The 18746-nt window shown below is 45.0% G+C and overlaps 1 protein-coding gene across 1 annotated transcript in view; it reads right to left on the reverse strand.

Moving 5' to 3' along the window:
• Positions 1-3472, reverse strand: part of LOC131684983 (uncharacterized) — a 63392-nt gene extending 59920 nt beyond the window's left edge. Inside the window, exon 1 of the mRNA XM_058968295.1 lies at positions 2879-3472. The gene's annotated coding sequence lies outside the window, so the exon portion shown is untranslated. The remainder of the gene's footprint in view (positions 1-2878) is intronic.
• Between the last annotated feature and the right edge of the window lie 15274 nt (positions 3473-18746).

Raw genomic sequence — 18746 nt, forward strand, 5'->3', positions numbered from 1 at the left:
TTGTATTCGTGGAACCGCTATTCTAAAACATTAATTTTGACAGATGAATCTTATTCATTGTTTTTTAGAAAGAGGATAAAACGTGTTTTTTTTGCCATCCTCAAAGCAAAAATCATTATAATGAAAAAACTGTGATTAAAGCATCAAATAAAAGCAAAAAAATAACAAGTAAGTGTTTTGGAAAGCTTGAGGTTCCTATTTTTTGGAATGATTTTTGTTTCAGTGATAGCACAGATGTTTTCAAGACGCTCACCACTTTTGTGCATCTTGATCATACGGTGCTATTCGGACCTCCAATTCAATCAACCACTGTTTAGCGGCTTGCGGCTACGCACAAGATTGCACACACCACAGCAAAGAAAATGCATGATGCGTCAGTCGATAGCTGTACCTACCTAGATCAAGTTTTTGTTCCGCAATTTATTATTTTTGCTTTTTAAGAAGTTTCTCCAATAAATATTCCATTGTAAAAAAAATTAAAAAATGACGGTCTGAATTGCCCCGTAGGAAGGTCCGAATTACCCCTCCATTGTAAAAGAATGGAAAAACGTAGAATTTTGGAAATCGCCACCTAACGCTGCCATGGAGTGATGCAAATGAACTTTTATGGCACTGAAATGTAGTTGAGGTTTCAAACTTTCAATTAGGAGCTTTGACCGATAATTTTTCTCCCGTCTATCCACCTAAAAGGGCGATTTACTTAGGTAGATCTGAATTCCCCTATATAGAATGAAAAAGAATTTTTTTTAATGAGGTTTATAAATAAAACGAATTGTAAGAATTTGAGAACTATTGTTTCAGCAAGTTCTGAAATGTTTGTATAAATCCTGTTATTTGAAAAATGGCTAAATAATATACAATGCACTTTCTAGTTAAGTTAAGGTGTTTAATTAAAAGTTGAGGCTCAAAAGATCGAGAAAAAAATATTGCATATTCCGAAGTACATATTTTCGAACATATCTGTATAAATTATCATCCAGATCGGAGCGCTAGATTTCAAACTACAACCGTTTGAAGCGCGATGGTTCTATCTGCAAAGAAAGTCAACACAAAACTTTGAACACGATTATTTCGGAAGGGAGTTTCTTGAAAGGACCGTTGAATTTTTGTTTAAAATTTTGTAGCCCTCAAACACGGTTTTTTGTCAACATAGTTTTATTTTATTGCAAAACAAAAATTTGGAAACCAAACCTGGGAAAGTGTTCACCGTAAGCCTCTGCGATAAAAATGTGGTTCGGGGGAGGGGCCATAACTCCAACAATTTTCAATATATTTTTAAATACAACTTGTTTTTATTTTCTTCGATAGTGCTACCAACAAAGTGTCCTTCGCTATTTCAAACAAAATTTGCCCTTTAAAAAAGTCACGAACTTAGCTCCGTTTTTCTCCTCAACTTGGTATTATTTATCAGGAAACTGGAGGTTCCACTTGTATTGGAATTTAATGATATCCTTTTGGTCACAGATTCCCGAAAAAAAAATCTGCACTCTATAGAATTTTCAGGTTCAAAACTTTAACGCGTAATCGGAAATAGTAAACTGAAATCAGGTCACATGTTGTTTCAAGTCCCTTAAACAGAAAGCAACAGAGAGAAAATGCGAGTCGTGAATGAGACAAGCATATATTTCAAAATATAAAAGGGGGGGGGGGGGGGGTTAAGGGTTTCAGCATGAAAAATTACACTTTTTTGCGAATTTTTTTAGAAGTTTAAGTGAAGCGAATTGATCAAAACCTTTGTGCATTGTAATGTATTATTTCAATAACATTCTGTAATTTTCTATGCAAAAATATCGACAAGCGACTCTGAGACGAAGCTTTTTGTAGAACGTCTTACTTATCTGATTTATTTCAAACTTTGCATACACATTCTATATAAAAAATACCTAACCCCTACGTTGAGTATTCAGAAAGGAGATCGCTTTACCTATCTGAAGGCAAAGAGCTTTCAACCGATCAATCTGACCTTTGAAAAGTAGTTTTTAACTAGCGAAAGGTGCAACTAACAGGTAGTTCGCACAGGCAAACAGACATACGACAACTAGCTTGAGATACCAGCGCCACACCATCAGGTGAGTGATATACCTTTGCACAGCACTATCGTCGATTCAGATCAAAGTTGACGTAGGAAGCTGAGCACGAACCACAAAATAGGGCTCAAGTTCGTATGTAGATATGAGCGATAAGAAGCTGAAAATTTGTTCTAGATGTTATAACTGCTTGTCTGTGCAACTATAAAAAGCAATTTACAAGTCGTTTTATGTGCTTGAACAATAGATACAGAACGTTAAAGTGGTATGTATTTCAATACATCTTAATTCATCTTTTGGTGTTAAAGAGCCACGTTTCTTTCACAGATCGGTAATTATCGAATGTTCCGAGCCGCAACAATTTTAGTGCGGAGTTTTGTATCTATAGTTTATAAATAACACTCGAACAACTTAACATGAAATCTGTCAGCACTGGCCGCGCATGGCAGGGTATGCCTAACTAATTCCAATTTTACTATTGCAGAAGCGTTCAATCCCATGCCGATTGCCGCGTCAACAACGCCGATCACTTTCTTTTCTCTCTGGTAAAAACAAACTTGCAGTCGATCGGCGGAAGAGCTGCCAAGAGGAGTAACAGATACCTACAGTATGGAGTGCGGAGAGTGAAGAAAATGTAAATAACCTCCTTATCGGCGCTTTGCTTTGACCATCGTAGATGGGTACACCCGCCCGCACCAACCACAGCTTTCCGAGTCTCTTGGTCAGGCATAAAGAGGACAGAGGGGATCTCTTTCACTTTCAATTAGAAAATGTTAAGCGAGGTTCGGGGTCCGGCTGGGCAATGTATGCAACGCAAATAGAGTCAAACGAGAGCACCATGTTCTACTTACGGGCTTGTTTTGCTACCACCGTTGAAGTTGCTTGTTCTTCGCTATCGAATAGCTTTTCAAAACGCGCACCCGAAATTGAGATGAGTGATACGCACTGCCAAACGGTGGTCCACTACTGTGTGTGACTGATTGTGAATTCAACAGCTCAACGAATTGAGACCAATGGACACTTTACACTATTATTCAAATAAGCACTCCGCTCAATACCCTCTCAGCTAACCTCTTCTCCGTGTCTTTGCGGTGATGAAAGCTCCAAATTGCGGCTCGTTTATTTGTTTCGATATCCTGCGCTGCACAAATCATGCGCATTCACACCGCAAAAAAAAACCGCGCACTGCTGCTACCGATTGCCGATGATGCCGCGCTGACCAATATCGGTCAGTGCTGGTCAAATCGAGGTGCACGCCTTGTTTCCTATCAACACTGATTAATCCTTGGAAAGCCACCAGCCCGATTACTGTTCGAACACTTTCTGCTTTTTTTTCACACCATTAGTTGCTTTGGTTGAGAAATGTAAGCGCCACAATTTCAAACCCGGCAAAACAACCCACGCACCAGCAACATTCACCGCGAACACGTCGTATTTCGCCAGCGTCCCAGGTGTAACTGCAGAAATAAACGCACTCGAAGCCCACCGGCAAGCAGGGCAGCAAAAAAAAAGACCCAAACTCCACTCGGAAAGTCGCGCTAAGTAAAATGCCGTCGCGGTGGTGGAGCACGAAACGATGGCGATAGCAAAAACCCAGGCAGCCAGTTAGCCGATGAAGCCACGAACGTGTGCAGAAGTAAAGGTGAATGGTTCCGATGCTGTTACGGTTATTGGAGATGTTGGGAAATAGTATTGAGATATTATGGGTCATTCCGAATGAAGACTAACAAACTGCGAGCTTTGTCGTTCTGGAGCATATGGTTCAGGAGTGTCCAAAATTGTTTACGAATCTCTAATCAGGTAGGTGATTTGTACACGAGGCAAAATAAACACTTTAAAACGCTACAAGCAGCAGTTTTGAGAGATTCGGAAATTAGAGTTATTCAAGTGATAAATAATATAACTTGTTAAAAATTGAATCATGCATTATTTTTTACCGTTTTGATAGGAATATTGCACTCCATAACATATGTATGTCTCTTCTCTGTACCAACACTTATCAAATAAATATTCTTGGCAACCAAGCTTGCAGTTACAATGATAGTGCGATAATTTTTTCTTAATTGCAAATTTGTTATAAAACCGCATCTTTTGCACTATACCATGACTTGATCCTACAAGTTTTTCACCTCTTTTTCTATGCTTTACTACACCGATAGTTGTTTTTTTTCTGCATCTGGATCACAAGAGAGCCACGAGCGTCTCCGGGGCAAGATGATTGTGTGTGAAACAATGTTTAGGCCGGTACAGCTGGGTAGCTTTTGCCAAGCAAAAAGCATAATCAGTTCTGCAATATGTGCTACAACGAAGGCAGAACGTGAGCTGTCGGGTTGAACAACCAGTGTCACTCGACGTTCTTGGATAATGTTGGACTGGATTGGCTGTAGCAGCTCAAGAACTATAACGAAAAAGTGGTTGGTAGTCATCCAGTGGACTACCCTAAAAAGGAAGGGTTAATAGCGTCCGGTTTCACTGTTCTCTCTACAAGAAGTGCGGAAATAAACGCCTCTGTGTAGCCCGCCAACAGTGACTTTGATCCTATTCCGTTAGTTTCTTATTATTTAAAGATAAGCCGAATTTGGGGAACAAATCGTTCGTGGCCTTTCAGGTCAGGTGATGTTACGAGTCTTAACCGAATCAAAACTTCGTGAACATATTTTGCCATACTCATGTGTCCGCGTAATTCGTTTTGTGCTGTTCTCAGCTGATTATAGGGTAACCGACAGTGTCGCGTCTGTTTTTTACTGCTCTACAACCAGACGAATCCTTGAAGTCCCACTCATGCAAGTTATGTTTAGAGGAATGCAGAATGCTGCCAATTCCAGGTATTTCAAAGTTGCGATATTATAATTCTAGCAAGAAATATACGGACCTACTTTTCGCCAAATGTAGAAAAATTGCTGAGTAAAGCCATGTCAAGTGATCCTCGATTTTTTCGCAAAATCACCGATTTTCATGAGATATATTTTATTGCATAGGGATTATGGTAAATAGCTTTTGGTATAAATATTTCATTAAAACTCCTTCTTTCCTTTGAGATATTAACCCTTAAACTTTATTGCATGACAAAATCGTGAATTTCATATTTCAAAAACTACTGAAGATAGTTGAATGAATTTTTGTACACTTGTGGAATGACATTTATACTATCTCATAAAAATATTTCTTCTGTATAATTGTGTGAATAACGGTACTTTGCATCTATTTAAAAATTTCAATTGTATTTTTTCTTGTGTTCTTCACGCTAAAAAATTTCAAAGAGCATGTCAAATTACGCGTCAATCTTTCACCTTCAATAATCTGTATTGATAATATTTCATTTTTGTTTCCATCGAGAGTTATGGATGATTTTGTAACGGTGCGTTCCTTCAACGCACGGCCCATTTTGATGCAGCCCGCGAGAACTTACATATTGGCAACGCCGCATGTCGCAACGTCCTACTGCGCATCGCTTTGGAAGAGCGTACCTTATGTCCGAAATTGCCATCTCTGATATTAGAGCAAAAAGATTAGCTTTTCTGTACGTATTATTAAAGGTGAACGTATTCCGAGTAAGTTGCATGGTTTTAGCGTTATATTTTTCAGGAGTTATTTAAGTTTCTGTCATTCAATCTCTCAAACCGGCGCGCTCGGATGATGGCAGTTTCTGTGCAAACTTGAACAGTGGGCATGTTTGAATCTGCATGGATATGACTTTTTTGCAAATTGACATATTTCACCACGATTTATCGTCAGTTGGTTCTATCTAAATGTTAGCACGGTATATTTGTTCGAAAAAACATTCGTTTGTTTTTATGTTATAAATTTGGTTCGACCAAACGAATACTGTATTGCGTTAAAACAGTAACGATGATTTTGAATTATAAATCGTTGATGATTCACTGAAATTTGATGAAGTGAATAATATCTTACGAGAACTTAGAGAACCACTAATTAACAGAAGCAATAGCGATAAATAAAACACGCCAATGCGATTGAAAAACAGATTCAAAGTAAACTTTTTTCGCAAGACACTTCGTTGTTTATATGTAAGATCACTCAGTGGACATAAATATGCGAAGTAAAATGCTGTTTTCATAAATTTTCCTGTATAATGTTGTAGAATAACAATGAATGTTTCATAACATTGACTAATAATGTTTTCCTTTGTACCTGCACACCAAAAAATATGAGTTTAGTGTAGTGCAAAAAATGAGACAGATTGATTACACCCAAGTTTGAATGAGTATAGCCACGACTACACTGGTGTAGTGCACTGTCAAAAACGAAAATGCCATAACAAAAGTGTCTTTGAAGATGAAAATAACATAAACATATTGTATAAGTTATGTTTCGGTTCTTTGCGATACAGTTTAATTTCTAGTAACGTTTAGTTATAATAAAAAAAAGTATTCATTAAACTATTGTTTTTGTTGTGCACTACGATCAAAAACAATCTAAAAGTATCTCAAAATAACGGAAAACATTAACCTTTGATAATCCGCATTGAAAAGTTTGTTCTTTTGCACCAATCTAGAGATGTGGTTTCATTTAGTCATGCGATGCACACTTCTTACGCGATGCGCATTCTGACATTGAGACGTGCGGCGTTGCCATTATGTAAGTTCTCGCGGGCTGCATCAAAATGGGCCGTGCGTTGAAGGAACGCACCGTTACAAAATTATCCATAACTCTCGACAGAAACAAAAATGAAAAATTATCAATACAGATTATTGAAGGTGAAAGATTGACGCGTAATTTGACATACTGTTTGAAATTTTTCAGCGTGAAGAACACAAGAACAAATGCAATTGAAATTTTTAAATAGATGCAAAGTACCGTTATTCACACAATTATACAGAAGAAATATTTTTATGAGATAGTATAAATATCATTCCACAAATGTACAAAATTTTTTTCAATTATCTTTAGTATTTTTTGAGATATGAAATTTACAATTTTATCATGCAATAAAGTTTAAGGGTTAATATCTCAAAGGAAAGAAGGAGTTTTAACGAAATATTTATACCAAAAGCTATTTACCATAATCCCTATGCAATAAAATATATCTCGTGAAAATCGGTGATTTTGCGAAAAATTCGAGTATCACTTGACATGGCTTTACTCTGCTCTCATTTTTACCTTTCTCCTATAGAAGGCTTCAGTGCGACGCGTTCGTTCAACTGCACTCGTCTTTCGAAATTATTTCAATCAGAAACAACTAAAATGTTATAGAATGCCAATTAATTTTATTTCCCATTACTAACAAAAACAAAACTTCAAATTTCTTCAAAAATAGTTCAAGCAGAAAAATTATAATGTTAAAATCCGTGAATTCACAGCTGCATTCGTTTAGCCGAACATCGGATCGGATCGGAATTAAAAAATTTGTTATATTTCCACCGGAAATTTAATATTAATCCTCCTTTACTCTTAATGATTTCGAAAACTCTGTTAGATATTGAAATAACGAGGTTTCGGATAGTTTGCGGATCGATTTGTTCCCAGTATTCCAGAATACAGTTTTTGAGGTCCTTTGTAGAGTTGAACTGGCGCCCGTTTTGATAAACCTTTTAAACTAATATTCCCCACAGGTTCTCAATTGGATTGCAATTCGGACTGCATGCTGGCCACTCAAGGACGATGATTTCCTTCTCATCAAACCATGCTTTGGTTTGACGTGATATGCGAATCGACGCGTTGTTCTGTTGGTAGATTATCTTTTCATCAGAGTGATTATCCAAGTGGGGCACCAAAACCTCTTCCAGTAGCTCTTCAGGATCTGGCATGGTTATTCAATTCAGCGCTGCGACGATGGCTTTCCAGCTGCCGCTGTTGAACGGATTCTTCACATCTATCGTAACTACAGCGCAGTATCGATCTCTTCTTAGATTCTGTTTAGAAGCCTTCTCAGTACTCACGAGCATTGCCCGAATTACCTTCGATGTCGATACTTCTTTGCGAAATCCTAACTTTATCTTGGACAGTCCACGCTCACCCCGTGCATTTCCTCAGCCTGTTAAGAATAATTGTTTCCGGGAATTTTCCAAGTGTGTCCCTGGCTGTGGCAGCAACACAGTTTCTGTACCTTCTTCATTTCGGGGAAGCTGAAATCACCCTGAACATGTCCAGATATGCCACGAGCGCAGCTTTCAGCGCCACGTTTGGTATTTCATCTGGACTGGAGGTTTTCTTTGATTTTAGTCACATCGAGGCTTCTTTAAGCTCGTCGTTAGTCTCTTACCACTCGTCTCCTTCCTCTTAGCAGTACGGTGTCGGTGTCCAGGTAGTTGGATCGTGCTTCGGGAAGAGACCCTCAACGATTACCTTTAGCTTACCAGGGCACATTTCAGCTGGCGTCGACGGGCTGTCATCTTCGCTTTCACGACTCGGTACGCGAACCCCAGGGATTGGCGTCTACTTCTCAGCACAGCTCCTTATGGCAAACTGGCTTACTAATCTTGATCTCCCGTTTTACAGCTTTCAGAAACGTCGCCTTGCGGTCCCCTCTCACTCTCCGATCTTGCATGAATACGGTCATCTATAATTTTAGAAGGAAACGTCGACATGCGGCACCTCTCCCCTACAATTGGGAGAAATGCTGCATCAAAATTGCGGGTGAGATGCCACACTCGATGGCGGAGGATCCGTTGCTAAAAAGTACTTTTTTCACATCAAAATGTCATTAAATGAACATTTAACTTGGCTAGAAGTTTTTAATAAGGTATATCCACAAACTAACGGACCTAACACCGTGACATATAGAATTATGAATCCATTTATCTAAATATGTATACGGTACATATGTATATAAGTATGATTACTTCGGTTTATTCTTTAAAGTTTCAGGCACTAATTTCCGTGAACGCATTAATTTGTATTGATGGCAACTTTGGGATAAAAACGAAAATTTCAACGAAATAATGCTCCTTTTTTCAAAATGAAAGTGAATCAGAATAAACCTAAGTGATATAAATTCGTTTTACGAAGAAACCTTAAAAAACTAATATTAAGGAACCCATACCAAAACATAGATATATATCACTCATACAAATATATAGATAAATAGTATCCTTAATAAAGTTACTCTACCTCAACCAATACGCAAGGTTGCGAAAGAAAAATATTTTTAGATTGTTGTATAAAAACAATGTGGGAGTACCCCCTTAAGAAAAGTGAAGGTGCTAGCCGATTTAAAGATGTAATCAAGCCTCATGAAACTTAGTTGAAGATACCTAATCACGAAAACATCAACGAGAGCTAAAAATAGTTTTGCTCATTATTTTTCAGTTTAGGAGCAAGGTGCGGTGTCTCACCCGCACATGCGGCATCTCTCCCTAATTGACCTTTGTTTTTAAAATGTTCGTGGAAATTTGATGAATTTTTTTTTCATGACAAAAACCATTCAGTGTATTTTAGATACCTGTCGTAATTGATAAAAATGATTTCATCATATATTGTATGGTTCACTTTGATGCAGGATTCATTTTTAGAAATGTGCGAATCTCGAAATTACCCTATTAAACTACATATCAAACTTATATATTCTGCAAACGTTACAAGCAAATAAGTTCAGTTGCTAGAACCAAATTCTTTTTGTTTTTAAAATTTTGATTTTATCGAGAAGATTGTGTGTGAACTCGAAGTATTTTACGAGATGCGCCCAGGTTTTTTTACGCCGGGGATACGTACCGCGTAAAAAACCGCGGTAATTGGAAAATCCGCGTAAAAAAACCGCGTTGATTCGAAAATCCGCGTAAAAAATACACTAATTCGAAAATCCGCGTAAAAAAACCCTCAGCAAAAGACTTAGAATATTTTTGGAAGTTTTTTTACGCCGATTTCGCAATTAACGCGGTCAATATTACAACTTCATCCGATCGTACCAATCACTCGGAGTGATCGGTTGAGTTTACCTTTTTCTCGTTCTGGCCCGTGATTGCCTGGAAAATAAGTGCTCGGCCTACGCCACCCGGATCTTTCTTTCAATCTCGGCCTCAGCCATCCGGCTCCAATCGTATTTCGCTCTCCCAGCGATAGTTCTCGCGAGTGCAGTGTTAATTCTCCCGATCAGTAGTGCGAATATCAAGTGCAGCGAAAGTCGCTTCCCTACGGGTCCGTCCCACCCCAAGGGGCCGCGGAGCCGCCAAAGGGTCACTCCCGACCCAATTTAGCAAAATTCCAAGCCTACTACGGCATTTCCGCGAGAAAATTGGACATCGAAAGTTGTACCAGGTAACAGGAGCGCAGACTCACAAGTAGGTAAACAACTCGCGCCTCCACCGAAACTTCAACTACAAATCGATAAACGCGACCGCGCCTCCACCAAACCAAATATTCAAACTAAGTGAAAAACTTGCGTCTCCACCAAATCGAATTTTCAAACTTAGTTAAAAACTTGCGCCCCCATTAAATTGCCGACCGTCGGCGATTTGTATGAGTGTGAAGCTGCGAACCCTCGAGTCGAACCGGTACTCGCGTGTGTAGTGACTTGTACGAGAGTTTTGTGACGAACCCCACCAACAATAACAAAATGCCGCGCCCTCCTCCCCCCGATTGGGGCGGGGAACCACCCCTTAGTCGATCTCTCCCCGGCTACATGAACTCCGGGGACATAATCGACCAACAGACCCTACTATTAAGGGCAATCGACGAGCCAGGAAACACGGAACAACGTCTCCCCGCCGATCCCTTTCTTATCCTGAAATCGGTACAGGCAGTGCTGGAGACTGACCCCAGAAACCTGGTGAGCGCAACAAAAGAGGCAAAGGGATACAGATACGTATTGAGAACCCGATCCAAGAAAACCTATATAGCACTACAGAAAATGAACCAGCTAATAGGCGGCCAAAAGGTGGAGATCATCCCCCACCCAACACTCAACATAGTACAAGGCGTTATCTACGATCCCGACACAAAAGACGTAGAAGAAGCTAGACTTCTGGAAGAGCTGAAGACTCAGGGGGTCACGAACGTTCGGAGAATTACAAAAATGGTCGACAAAAAACCGACCAACACACCACTGGTTATCCTATCATTCTCTGGTTCCATCCTTCCGGAGCACGTGTATATTGGTCTACTGCGCACCAGTATTCGCCCGTACTACCCACTGCCGATGATGTGCTTCAAGTGCGGGCACTTCGGGCACGGCAGTCGTTTCTGCCCCAACCCCGCCGCCTGCCTGAACTGCAGCCAACAACACGAAACATCAAAGGAAAACCCCTGTGTCAACCCAAGCCTCTGTATCAACTGCGGACAAGGACACCCGACACGTAGCCGGGAGTGTCCCAAATTCATTGAGGAGGAAATGATCACCAAAGCAAAAATCGACAACAACATCACTTATCCCGAAGCCAGAGCCCTAATAACCAAACGATCGCAAATCCCAACCTATGCCAGTACCATCAAAGGAAACACCAAGGACGACGAAAAGGACACAATCATAGCCCAGCTACAAAAAGAACTAGCAACCCTGAAGGAAAGCAAAGCTCAAAGCGCGGAAGACAATAAAGACCAGGTAATCAATATTCTTAAGGAACACTGTGCCAAGCAGGCCAAACAGCTGCAAGTAGCCTCCGCCGAAATAGCCAAACTCCGACAAGCTGTAACCGAGCTCTACAAACATCAGTCCGCTCACTTCTCGGAGAACACCAACGAAAACGCTTTTACGGGAACGAAAGCCAAAAAGGGCAAGTTTATTGAACCAACCTCCGTAGCGGGTACTTCTATCGGCCCATTCAGCCTGTCCGAACCTAGAAGATCCAATCGCCAAAAAGAAAAAGACTCCCGAAAAAGTGGCACTGATAAATCCAGAAGCCCCAACTCCAAAGCAACTCCCGACATGACTCTGCTAACACCCAACAATGACTCCGCAATGTCTTGGTCCCGCTCCAGCTCAACAGCATCACTGAATAACCTAAATCAGGTACCCTCATCGGACCCTGACAACCCATTCACCATCTCGGAATAAACACAACAGCTCGCAAACGCCTAACCCGGCAGTCAGCAAACAACAAAAGCAATTAAATTCAACAGCCGAAACAAAACAAACAACCCTCCCGCGTCGACCCCGACCGGGGACGTTCCGGGTCCTCCCGATGCACCCCCGGCGGCTGTTGACGCGGGCCCGGGTTTTACCCAGGCAAGTACTTTTAGACTAAATGCAACAGCAAACAACCGACTGCCCCTAAACCCTTCCAGCCAACACCTACCAGACGGCACCCAGCCGTCAACCATCGATACCCTGAACTACAATCACTCGCCCGACACGCCAACACGATCAATAGCACACAAAGAACTCAACAACTTGGACTCCACCCCCAAAACCCTAGACCACAGCAACATCAACCGTTATCCCCGCCACCCAAGCCCTATAGCCGGATGCTCGTGGCACCCAGTACGGTTTCACTACGGGAACAGCGATTCGAACGAGCCGCAACGGAACATCAACACCTGTTCCACTAGTTCGTCAGCAGAATCCGTTTGTTTGGATTCACACCAGATCAGCAATAACAACAAAAACGCATACATCAAAAAAGCCCCCCTCCTCGCGCCGCCCCCGACTCGGGAGGTGCCGGAAACATCCGATGAGTCCCCGACGGTTGCCGGCGCGGGGAACCCGGGGCTTCCTCGGGTAAGCTCTACCAACCCCATAACCCGAACGGATCCATCTGTCGCACTCTTCTCCTCTACAGAGTCCCACGGTACAAAATCAGCCGCATCATTGCAGAACGCCAGCGTTACCAAAGAAAGCAACAGACTTCAATCCACCTACAACACAACTTGCTCATCGTGCATCAAAAAAGCCCACCTCCCCGCGCCGCCCCCGACTCGGGAAGTGCCGGAGACATCCGAAGAGTCCCCGACGGTTGCCGGCGCGGGGAACCCGGGTCCCTCCCGGGTAAGTTCCCACCATACTATAACTCACCAGATCCCAATTGCTGTCGCCTCTACCCTTTCCACAAAAGCACAAACAGGCCAAACGCTCCCGATAAGCAAAACACCGGCGGTCCCCCCACCGCCCGTTCTACCAACTTCGACAAGACCCAGTAGTCGACCGGCGAGGAATCGTGGTCCCAACCATAGCTCTGACCCTCTACCCGTACGAACAAACTACACCTTGGCCATCCAGTGGAACACCAACGGCCTGAGAACAAACCTAGGTGACCTCCAACACATGATTGCTCGCTCAGCGCCCATCTGTCTCGCTATCCAAGAGACACACATAAAAGGTGACACGGATCCATCACCGTGGTTCGGGCACCGTTACACCTGGGATTCAGCTAAAGGATCGAACATCTACCAGACGGTCGGCCTAGGAACCAGAGCTGACCTTCCGTCCGAGCTGGTAAAACTGGACACCGACCTGATCGTCGTCGCCAGAAAGATCAACTTTCCCATAAAATGCACGGTGGCATCCATATATATCCCCCAAGAAGTAAAAGACGTCGGAAACAAATTGCGGAATCTGTTCAAGCAACTGCAGACCCCGTTCATACTAATGGGTGACTTCAACGCGCATCACACAGTGTGGGGATCAAAAAGGTGTTGCCATCGTGGCAACGCCATTATCGACGCAGTTGAAGATAGCGATGCCGTGACGCTAAACGATGGCAGTATAACCTTTCTCCGGGGCCGAGCCACATCCGCCATAGACTTAACTATATGCTCTAGCTCCATCGCCGGAGCCTGCGGATGGTCGGTCCTAGCCGACATCGGGAACAGTGATCATCTTCCTATCACAATCTCTCATGGTCGATTGCCCCCATTAACGTCGCGACGCCGCCGTTGGATCTACGATCGAGCGGATTGGCCCACCTACGAAGACAACATTTCGGACGCCCTCGATCGAGACCGCAATTACTCCCCAGAGGAACTCGTAGAAGTTATCACTCAGGCCGCAAAATCATGCATCCCGCGAACTAGCGGAGCACCACCAAACCGGTCGGTTCACTGGTGGAACCCAGAAGTAGCTAAGGCAATTAAAGAACGACGAAAAGCTCTTCGAGCTCTTAAAAATACTCCCCCTGACCATCATCAATGGGATGAGCGATCGGCGGTTTTTCGACATTTTAGGAATCAGGCCAGGCAAGCCATCGCGAAAGCCAAGGAGGCCAGCTGGACAGCCTTCCTGGGCGGGATAAGTTCCGAATCGTCGACCGCGGAACTGTGGAGAAGGGTAAATGCCCTTAGTGGCAAAAGAAGACAAAACGGTTTTGCACTATCGCTCAATGGTACCACGACAGTTGAACCTTCCGAAATTGCAAACGAAATCGGGAAGCACTTCGCATTGATCTCGGGGGACTCTTCCCTCCCACCCTCCTTTCTCAAAACGAAGACGGCCACAGAAGCTACTCCTACAATCTTCACGCCAGATGCGAGTCAAAATTACAACATACCTTTCTCCGGGGTGGAACTTGCCACTGCACTAAGCACAGCAAAAGGCAACTCTGCCGGACTCGACGACGTCGGTTATCCCCTGTTAAGACATCTACCTCCAGTTGCCAAGCGAGCGCTACTAGACGGATTCAACAGGATCTGGGGAGGCGAGCCTCTACCAGACAACTGGAGAACCGCCCTCATGATCCCCATCCCGAAGAAATGCGAAGGAACCAGAAGCCCGAATGACTTCCGACCCATCAGTCTCCTCCCCTGCATTGGGAAAACGATGGAAAAAATGGTGAACAGACGCCTGTTAACCCTCCTCGAGGAACAAGATCTTCTTGATCGTCGGCAGTTCGCTTTCCGAAAGGGACTCGGTACAAGCGTTCATTTAGGCTGCCTCGGCGAAACTTTAAGCGACGCCATAGCCAACGACCTTCATGCGGACATTGCCATCCTTGATCTCGCCAAAGCATACAACACGGTATGGCGCGAAGGAGTGCTTCGCCAGCTACATCAATGGGGCATCCGCGGAAACCTCGGCTGCTTCATAAAACAATACCTTAGTGATCGAAGCTTCAGGGTGGGTATCGGTGGAAACCAATCGGACCTATTTTGGGAGGCAAACGGGGTACCCCAAGGATCGGCGCTGGCAGTTACACTATTCCTAGTCAGCATGAACTCCCTCTTTGCCACGCTCCCGAAAGGCATATTCGTATTCATCTACGCAGACGACGTGATTCTTGTAGCGATCGGGAAAACGACCGGCCGCACCAGACTGAAGCTGCAGGCTGCCGTAAACGCCGTTGGTCGGTGGGCCAACTCGGTCGGTTTCAGCATCTCCGCCCCAAAATGCGCTATTTCACACTGTTGCAACTCTTACCACTTAGCCACCGACCGGCCGGTCAAACTCGCCGGAACAGTAATACCATTCCGTAAAGAGCCAAAAATCCTTGGCGTGATAATCGACCGTAAGATGACTTTCCTTCCACACTTTCGACGGGTGAAAAAGGATTGCGAAAGCAGGAAACGTCTTGTCCGCACCATCAGCTCGAGACACCCAAGGTGGAACAGGCAAAGCGCACTTAACATCAGCCAGGCCCTCATCCACAGTCGTCTGTTCTATGGCCTTGAAATAACCAGTCGTAACTGGGAGGGTTTAATCGATACCCTCGCACCGCTGTATCACGGAGCAATCAGATCAGCCTCAAACCTGCTGCCAAGCACCCCCGCCGAAGCTGCCTGCGTGGAAACCGGCGTCCTTCCCTGGCGGTGGGCAGTGGCAGTAGCCGTTCTAAGACGAGCCATGGGGTTCCTAGAAAAAACATCGGGCGATGAATGCCATCTACTACAGACAGCTAAGAGCATACACACCATGTTTGCCAATGCCCCTCTTCCCACAGTCGCCCAGCTACATCGGGTCAACAACCGCGCATGGCACGAGCGCGGCCCAAACATAGACATCAGTCTGGCTGTATCCACCAGAGCAGGAGATCCTCCCCGGGCTGCCAGAGCCAAATTCCTACAGATGGTCGATCAAAAATACTCAAACCATCTGCACATCTACACCGACGGCTCGAAACTTGGCGAGGAGGTGGGCGCGGGTGTGAGCGGAATCGGAGCGGGCCTTGCCCGTCGTCTACTCTCCGTGTGTTCCGTGTTCTCCGCGGAAGCCGCCGCCATCGTCATTGCGGTGACCAACAAACCTGAAGACACACCCACAGTGATCTTCTCCGATTCCCTCTCAGTCATCAAAGCGCTGGAATCAGGGGAGTCCAAGCACCCCTATGTCCAAGCCATAGAACAATCCTGTGACTCATTAACTACCATATGCTGGGTACCCGGACACAGCGGAATCCGCGGTAACGAGGATGCTGACCACTTGGCCGCGCTCGGCCGGCGCTCTCGCGCCCTGTTCTCTAATGAGGTACCGTCATCCGACATCATCAGGGAATTCAAGGCGAAGACCTCTGAGCACTTCATCACTCACTGGAGGACTCTCCGAGGCTACCCTCAAAAGGTAAAGGGAGACCTCGAAAAGTGGACAGACCGCGAAAACCGAGTCGAACAAAGAGCGCTATCCCGCCTCCGCGTGGGTCATACGAGGCTCACCCATGCCCACACCATTACCCGCGTCGATCCTCCAATATGTACATCTTGCAGCACTAGACTCACGGTGGAGCATCTACTAATAAACTGCAGGGAGTTCGACAACCTACGACGACATCACAACTTGCCCTCCTCGATTCGAGAAACACTGGCAAACGACCCAGTGCACGAAGAGGCACTACTTGCCTTCCTGAAAGATGCCAATCTTTTCGAATCCATCTGAGACAGACCGCGAACCGGCCAACTCCACACCATCCTCTACTGCAACCACTACCACTACTGCTCAGCGGGCCCTCCGCCACACCCGGACCGGGTGCCGGGGAGGTTCTCCCGCGGCCCTTCTACAACCGCAATCCGTCAGACCAACTACTACCACCGCCCAGCGGGCCCTCCGCCACACCCGGACCGGGTGCTGGGGAGGTTCTCCCGCGGCCCTTCTACAATGGCAACCCGTCAGCCCAACTACTACCACCGCCCAGCGGGCCCTCCGCCACCGCCCGGACCGGGTGCTGGGGAGGTCTTCCCGCGGCTCTCCTACAACCGCAATCTGCCAGCCCAATTACTACCACCGTCCAGCGGGCCCTCCGCCACACTCGGACCGGGTGCTGGGGAGGTTCTCCCGCGGCCCTTCTACAACTGCAATCCGTCAGCACTATTACTACCACCGCCCTGCGGGCCCTCCGCCACACTCGGACCGGGTGCTGGGGAGGTTCTCCCGCGGCCCTTCTACAATGGCAACCCGTCAGCCCAACTACCACCACCGCCCAGCGGGCCCTCCGCCACCGCCAGGACCGGGTGCTGGGGAGGTTCTCCCGCGGCCCTTCTACAACTGCAATCCGTCAGCACTATTACTACCACCGCCCTGCGGGCCCTCCGCCACACTTGGACCGGGTGCTGGGGAGGTTCTCTCGCGGCCCTTCTACAATGGCAACCCGTCAACCCAACTACCACCACCGCCCAGTGGGCCCTCAGCCACCGCCCGGACCGGGTGCTGGGGAGGTTCTCCCGCGGCCCTTCTACAACCGCAATTCATCAGCCCAATTGCTATTAACGCCCAGTGGGGCCCTTCGCCACACCCGGACCGGGTGCTGAGGAGGTTCTCCAGCGGCCCTTCGACAGCGACAATCTGCCAACTCATCAATCAGGAACGCTCAACGGGCCTCCCGCCACATCCAAACCGGATGCTGGGGAGGTCTCTCGTCTAACCGCAAATAAGCAAGTCACCCACCACCATCGTTCAGTGGGTCCACTGACATGCCAAAACCGGGCGCTGCAGCTGGGGAGGCTCTCCCTCGGCCCTGGCAAGCTGCCTCCATTCCGGAGCTCAACACCTCATCAATTCAATAGCCAATTGATCTCAAAGAAGAAAAACTAAATCAGTGATATGTATTACAACTATCTCCTTTCTGACGGCGAATGACCCTGTGTGGTTAAAGCCCAATAAATAATAATAATAATAATAATAATTAACGCGGTTTTTGCAAGTCTTTTTGAATGCACAAGACTTAGACTTTTTTCTGAAAAAAATCCAAGTCCTTTTCAATGCAAAGAACTTAGAAGAATTTTGGAAGTTTTTTGCGCGAATTTCACAATTAACACGGTTTCTGAAAAAAAATATTCTAAGTCCTTTTGAATGCAAAAGATTTTCGGAAAGATGGAAGAGACGGGTCTGGAAGTCTCCTTATGGCCCGAACCTCAACAATATGGGTATTTTCGGAATGGCCTTGAAAAGTAGGTGCCAGAAATTGATTTTTGACGTAATTTTGAAATTAAAAATGGCGCTAAACCGGAAGTCGCCATCCTAGAATTCAAAATGGCGTCAAATATGAATTTCTGACACCTACTCGTCAAGACCATCCCAAAAATACCCATATTGTTGAGGTGCACGCCATAAGGAGTCTTTCAGACCTGTCTCTTCCATCTTTGGGATCATCCATATATGACGTAGCATTTTTTGAGTGATTTTTAACACTCGCCTCCTCCATCGCAGCATTTCGTCACAAACCTCTAAATACCACCCCTGGTAATTGCGTAGCTTGACGGTAACTCTCCTCCCTCCTTGTCCCCGTAAAAAAAAATAAAAAGCAATGTTAGTTAGATGAAACGGGTAAGGTTGTCGTGATATCAGGTCCACCCCTATTCCCCTTTAAATGTTATGTATCCGACGCGGTACCCGGGTACTTTTTTAGGTTTCAATTAATGAAATTCCTGTTTTATCCATAGCTGGAAATTGAAACTTTGTGACATCTT

The sequence above is a fragment of the Topomyia yanbarensis genome, chromosome 2 (assembly GCF_030247195.1).
Source record: "Topomyia yanbarensis strain Yona2022 chromosome 2, ASM3024719v1, whole genome shotgun sequence".
Lineage (NCBI taxonomy): Eukaryota > Metazoa > Arthropoda > Insecta > Diptera > Culicidae > Topomyia > Topomyia yanbarensis.